The sequence below is a fragment of the Dioscorea cayenensis genome, chromosome 1 (assembly GCF_009730915.1).
Source record: "Dioscorea cayenensis subsp. rotundata cultivar TDr96_F1 chromosome 1, TDr96_F1_v2_PseudoChromosome.rev07_lg8_w22 25.fasta, whole genome shotgun sequence".
In the NCBI taxonomy this organism is placed as follows: Eukaryota; Viridiplantae; Streptophyta; class Magnoliopsida; order Dioscoreales; family Dioscoreaceae; genus Dioscorea; species Dioscorea cayenensis.
The window spans coordinates 8,527,248-8,534,360 of record NC_052471.1 but is presented as its reverse complement, the minus strand read 5'-3'; the positions used below and the strand labels follow the sequence as shown (position 1 = coordinate 8,534,360).

At 44.4% G+C, this 7,113-nt stretch overlaps 1 non-coding gene across 1 annotated transcript; it reads left to right on the top strand.

The window, feature by feature from the left end:
• Window positions 1–5,634: 5,634 nt before the first annotated feature.
• LOC120266689 lies at window positions 5,635–5,741 on the top strand. The gene has a single exon (XR_005538241.1). It is a non-coding gene; the product is annotated as a small nucleolar RNA R71 (small nucleolar RNA).
• The last annotated feature ends 1,372 nt before the right edge of the window (window positions 5,742–7,113 follow it).

Below are 7,113 nucleotides of genomic sequence, written 5' to 3'. Positions count from 1 at the left end.
AGCACTTATCAAACTCCCCCACACTTAAGCTTTTGCTTGTCCTCAAGCAAACGTTAAAACATTCTGTGCATTAATGAAGAAAATATTGAAAGTGCTTGGGATTAGATTCACCAAGGTATACAACAAAAGTATTCTACAATTAAGGAAAATTTCAACACTAAATACCAAAAAATCAATGCTCTAGCTAAAAACTTGAATCAAAAAGGACAACAAACCAAGTTTCGTGTATGTGTGTGAACTCACTCAAAACAACCCAAGATATACTCCTCAAACTTCTAAGTGCAAGGGACTTATTTATCTACAAAAGTGACAACAATTTCAAAGATGGTAGTAGCTTCACAAATCCTCTAAGGTAGCCCTTTCCAAAGCGGCCGCTAAGGTGGCTTTCACACTTTCGAGGTGGTAGCTCTTTCTACCCGAGTGGTAGCTTTCACTCATCCCTATGAGAAAGCTCTTTCTCTCATTAGGGCATAACTAGTATCCCGACTTATGAGAGTAGCTTCATACTTCATAGGTGGTAGCTCTTTCCACCCAACAAACACAAATAAACAATAAAACTGCTCCTTCTTTTTCATTTTCATCATTTTTGTTTTTTTTTTATATAATTTAGCATAAGAAAAATAAACCTAACTAGTCCCTTTAACATCGAACATGAGTTTCCAATAGAGTTCAAAGAGTGAGTAGTGCACTAAGTGTAACTCGGGCAAAATTTCCTAAAAATTCAAGCAAGAACTAGAGCATGAAAACATTCAATGTTAACAATTCTCTTAGACTTAAGAATACAATCATTGCAACTAAGGTGAACCTCCATTGCCTATGTGAGCATATATCAATCAAGAATAATAGAAAAGATGTGTGCATTATGAAACTCCTTCCCACACTTAAGTTGTACATTGTCCTCAATATACACATGCGAGCTCACTCAAAATATATATATCATTCAAAAGCAAATGTGGGAGAAGCAATCAAAACCATACTCCCCTGACTCCTAGTATTGCGTTTGATGAAGCTAATTCCATAGGAGTAGTGTTCCGACGGGTTGAGAGGCTCACACGGCCAAGTGCCTCAGCACATTGGCCGTGCCCATGACTAAGTCTCAATTCCCAAGAAGACAAGACCATCTCACGGATGCACGAGGGGGTTTAGTGAAGCTCAATAAAGACAAAATAACTCAAGTGTATATAAAAGATGAAGCAATGAATACAACTCGATGATGCGAAAAATGAAAATAAACTCAGAAGGAGAATCCTTTCTGAGTGAACAAGTCTAAAAACAAGAAAAATAAAATAAAATGCAAGAAAGTAAAGGAGAAGTCAAGTGTCAGTGCTGCTCTCAGGTGATCGAGATGGTGAAAACATACGCACTGGGGTGGCTCGTTTGCCACTGGAGGTGCCTCTGTCTCCATCGTTGCTGGCTGAGGCTCGGGAGCGGGCTGAGATGCTCCGGCTTCATCATCATCATCTCCGGCTATCTCTGGAGCTGGTAGTACTAAAGCAAAAACCCCTGTCTGAACCTTGCGGACCATGCCCATCAACCGCATCGTCTCTAGACTCAGGGGAGCAGGTACACTCGTCTTTTCGGCCCTGCGAATCTAATCCAAGAGACCCATGCCCAGCACTAATCTCGTAATGTAGGGGCCCGAGAAGATCACTCCCAGTCTAGCATAGTGTCCCTGATCTCTGATGTACTCTGCCAGGATGTGCCCTAAGTGAATCGGTACGCACTGTACCATCAAGTAGAAGTATAGTAGCTCCTGATGGCTCAGAACACCAGTGCGATCACCATGGCCATTCACCGACCTACTCATAATGGCATGCAAGTATTTGTATGCAGGTTGGGAAAGGCACGTGGCCTTGGACACCGCCGGCTCGTACTGACCTTGACCACATAACACTTTGTAAGCTCTCTGCGGGGTCAAGGTTCCAGGGTAATCAGTCGGTAACTGCGCATATTCCTCTGTTTTTGTGAATGCCTCCTCATACAAGACAAGTAATACTGAAAACTGCGTAATGCTCAAGCTATGGTGGTGTCCAAATACTCTGAACTAAATGGTGTCCACACTGTCGAAGCTTGCATACGATCTATCAAACTCGAATGATGAGAGCACCTCCAGTGCAAACTCTCGGAAGGCTGGTTCTCTAATCCTCAACAACTGCCACCAACCACCCTCTGAAACGAGATCCTCAATCTCATCAGCAAACTCATCTCACTGCTGCAGATCTCGCAATATAGTCGTGTCTAAGAATCGAGTCTGCCCAAAATGGAGCCTTGACAGGCGCTCATAGCGGACCTGATGCTCTGGAATTGCAAACCGCATGCCCTCGGGCCTAGGAGATGACTCACGTGGTCTCTTATCAGCTTGCTTTTTGACCTAGGTGCCATAATCTGCAATATTTAAATGAAATTGATCAAACAAGTTGATAAACCAATGCTGCAGAAATCCACACGGCCGTGTGGATCCACAGGGCGTGAGAACCGCACGGCCACGCTTCAACAATGCAAAAATACAACTTAATAATACTTCTAACTTCGTTCTAAACATAAATCATCATTCCAATTGAAGAAATGAAGCATTATTAAACAAGTTAATATATAGAAACCATGAATTGGCAAGGAAGATGAAAAAAAACTTAACTAAAATCCCACCAAATTAGCACTCTGAACTCGGAGAATACTGTGAGAGTGTTTTCAGGCGAATAAAAATCGTGAAGGGGGAGAAAAACTATCCTCTTTTAAACAGACTTCACGACTTTTCACGTTCTGTGCATCCACACGGGCGTGTGGAAATTTTGCACGCCCGTGCGCCTCACTTTCAAAGCACTACAAGGGCGTGCGCACGCCCCTGTGCTCTTTCGGGAAAACGCTCCTTTGCTTCTGACTGCTCTCGCACGGGCGTGCGGAAAATATCCACGCCCGTGTCCCTGACCCACAGGGGCAGCCGCACGCCCCCTGTGGCTTCCCTGGACATCCGAGAAGAAAACTAAGTGTTTCACACGCCCGTGCTGAAATTCCCCACGGGCGTGGACATTCACATGCCACACTCACAGGGGCAGCCACATGCCCCTGTGTCTTCTCGGGATGGAGAGAACTTATCTGCAGAGTTTCACACGGGCGTGTGGAAATTCCCAAGGCCCGTGCGTGGTTTACAAGGTCGCTCACAGGGGCGAGTCCACGCCCCTATGTGTTCTCGGGAAAAACTGGCCAACTCTGCAGGGATTCACACTCCCGTGCGGAAATTACCCATGGGTGTGTGACAAGTCACATGGTCGTCCATAGGAGTAGCCGCACACCCCTATGCCTTCTCTGGATGAGCATGCAGTGCAACCCCCACGGGCGTGTGGAAATTCCACACGCCCGTGTGTTTTCTATGGATGACTTAGAAAAATCTGCAGTGCTCAGAGAAAAATTTCTCGAACATGTTTACACACTCGGAGCCCCGCCCTATTATGCAAATTTTACCAAATGAAAAAAATATGAAATAGAGGTCAAACGACCAAACTTTCGCCAATTCCTCATAAAACACACGATGAATTTTAAAACCCCACAACAAAATCGCAGCAAAAGCATCTAAAAATTAAGACACCAACACTTAACAATTTATTCATGCAAACAAACTAAACTAAAAGATAAGAAAACAGTAAACACTTGGGTTGCCTCCCAAGAAGCGCTTGTTTAACGTCACTTAGCTTGACGTATCTTGTCTTACCTCACGGGGGTTCATCAATGAAAGTCGCCCTCTTATCCATGGCTTGGAAACATGATGTGCAAAGTCTCTTGAGGGTAGAGTGTGTATTATCGGGCTTCGGATCATCTAGCAATGGTTCATCCAACTTTCTTGGCTCATGTACGTCTCCAACAGTCTTGGAGCTTTTCCGGTGGTGTCTTCTAGCCCTCTTCATTCTTCGGAGCACCTTCTTCAATATCCCCCGGGTAGATGTTACTTCTTCAGTCGACCCAAGCATCATTACTTTTTCATTACTCTCCTCTTGGTCGAACAAACCTTCATATGGATCTGGGTTGAACATTTCGTGCATGTATTCATCAACAAGCTCATTAGTAGTGTCTAAAAAATACAAAGTGTCATCAAAATCGAGAGAATGCCGCACGGCTTCAGCAAGGCGGTAAGTGAGTTTGTCATCTCCAACTCTCAATGTGAGCTCTCCTCCGTCCATGTCATTCAATGCTTTGGAAGTCTGCAAGAACGGTCTCCCAAGTATCAAGGGTACATCCGCATCCTCATCGACATCTAGCACTACAAAGTCAACCAAAAAAATGTACTTCTCCACCATGACAAGCACATCTTCAATGATATCTCTCGAATATCGCACCGTTCTGTCCACCAATTGTAAAGTCATCCGAGTAGGCCTAGGCTCTCCCAAGCCTAGCTTTTGGAAGAAAGTGTATGGCATGACGTTGATACTTGCCCCTGAATCCGCTAGTGCCATTTCCTCACCTAAGTTGCTGATGTTACACGGAATGATGAAGCTTCCCGGGTCTTTCTTCTTGTTCGGCATGTTCTTTTACAGCACCGCCGAGCATGAAGCATCTAGCACCACTGAAGCACCCTCCTCCAACTTCCTCTTGTTAGTCAACAAGTCTTTCGGGAACTTCGCATACTTAGGCATTTGAGCTAATGGCTCTACAAAAGGAATGTTGATGTGGAGTTGCTAGAATAAACTCAGGAACTTCTTATACTGTTCATGCTCTTGGTCATTCTTCAATCTAGAGGGATAAGGGATTCTTGGTTTGAAAGGTGGGGATGCCACCTCTTTCTCTTTCTTTGCTCCCTCCTCAACCTCTACAACCTCGGGTGCGTGTTCTTTCGGCTTCTCACCCAGAAACCTCCCTTCAACCTCACGACCACTTCTCAAAGTGATCGCCTTCACATGTTCTCTAGGGTTGGTTACCGTATTGCTTGGTAAACTTCCATGTGGCCTTTCATAGAGAGATTTCGCAAATTGCCCCACCTGATTTTCAAGGTTGTGCAAAGTGGCGGTGTGATTGCGAAGTGTAGCCTCGACTGATTCAAACCGTGTATTTGCAGATTGAACAAATCTAGCCAAGTGCTTCTCTAAATCCGTCATTCAGGTTTCCAAGCCTGAAATTCTATTTTCGACTTAAGGAGCATGTTGTTGTTGGAAACACGGTGGCCCCATGGCCTTTTGTGGTCCTTGATTACTCCATGAAAAGTTGGGATGATTCTTCCAACCTGAATTGTAAGTATTGCTATATGGGTTCCCTTGAGGTCTCATGCCATTACCTACAAAGTTAATGTTTTTCACTGAAGAAACATCACCAATAACGAGCAGGCAATCGGAGGGAGCATGTCCTCCACCACAACCGGTGCAATTGGTCATGGCCGAAACTCTATTCAAAGCTATGAGATCTAGCTTCTTACTAAGACTCTCTACTTGCGCAGCCAATGAGGTTACCACATCAATTTCATGGAGACCGGCCACCTTTTTCTTCTCCCTAGCATTCCATTGGTAGCTATTTAACCCCATTTCCTCAATTAATTGACGAGCCTCACCGGGGGTTTTGCTACCTAAGGTATCTCCTGCTGCCGCATCCAAGAGTTGCTTTGTACGCGGATTCAAACCATTGTAAAATGTTTGAACAATCATCCACTCCGGGAATCCGTGTTGCGGACACTTTCTCAGGAGCTCCTTGAACCTTTCCCATGTCTCGAATAGAGACTCCAATTCCAACTGAACAAAGGATGAGATCTCATTCCTAAGCTTTGCTGATTTTCTAGGAGGGAAATAACGGGCTAGAAAAGCTTCTACCATCTCTTCCCATGTAGTGATTGATGCTCTAGGTAATGAGTGTAGCCACTACTTCGCTTTCCCTTTCAAGGAAAATGGGAAGGCTCTCTATTTGATGGCATCATCCATAACCCCATTTATCTTCAGAGATATCGCACACCCTCAGAAAGCTCTCTATGTGATCTGCTTTGGATCCTCATCGGCCAAACCGTTGAATTGTGCGGACAGCTGCAAAGATATGGATGAAGGCCGGCTTTAGCTTGAAGTTCGAGTCATGAATCGGGGACGCACAATACTCGATTGTGTCCCCAACACTCAAGGTCCGCATACTCTGGGATAGTGTTCACTGTTGCTCATTCTATCCTGCCATGTTTTCAGATTCCTCTCCTTCCAAATAAGCTGAATTATGCTGTTCTAACACAGGTTTTTTCCCTTTTCTTCTAAGTGTACGTTCAAGCTCAGGGTCTCCTTCAATCAATATTAATGGATTCCCTCGGGTCATAACCTGGAGCTGCACCAAAAAAAACGAAAAAGAAAATCAGAACAATGATATAATAAGAAGATGTCAAATAGAATGTGTGGTGAAATAGCTAAGAAAACAAAGTGCAAAGTATCTCTAAACGCCTAACTCCCCGGCAACGGCGCCAAAAACTTGACAAGATCCCCTTACGTATATCCCGCAAGTGCACGGGTTTGTCGAAGTAATAATCCCGGGTGAGCGGGTATCGAATCCACAGGGAGTAGGGAATAAAAATACTTAATTCGATTCTTAGCTATGTAAAAGATCAATGATAATGAGTGTGACAATGATTCAATTCTCAACAGTAAAAGCAACAAGTAAGAGAGCAAACGTAAAGAAGGGGGTAAGGCAATCGATAAAGATGGGGTACCCGGATAATGCTCCACCTAGGATAATTGTTTCAAGTGCAAGAACCCTCTATTATGCTTCCAAATCAATGCAATGGTGAGTCATGGAAATCCTTAATTACATAGTCCCAAATCTAAGGTCAACTATGCCTAACTCTATACATGTCCCGGAGGAGAAATAGAATAATCTCAACACCTCGCACTCGCATAGAGTTGCAATGAGCTCTAGGGATTCCAAGTGATAAATCTCTTCCTAATTATAGACCTAACTCTTTGGCCCAGGTGAAAGGTCCCTAACCACAATTGAGCCCTAGATACTAAGATCACCTCAACGCTTCACTCCGTTGCACGCGCAACTAAGCCCCAGCGAAAGTTCATCCCTTAGACCATTCACTCTATTATGGCCGCAAAGAACTCGAGGAACGGAGGTAGAATCTATCACGCCGGAATGGAAAGGGGACGCTCCTGTACCTCTCGACTC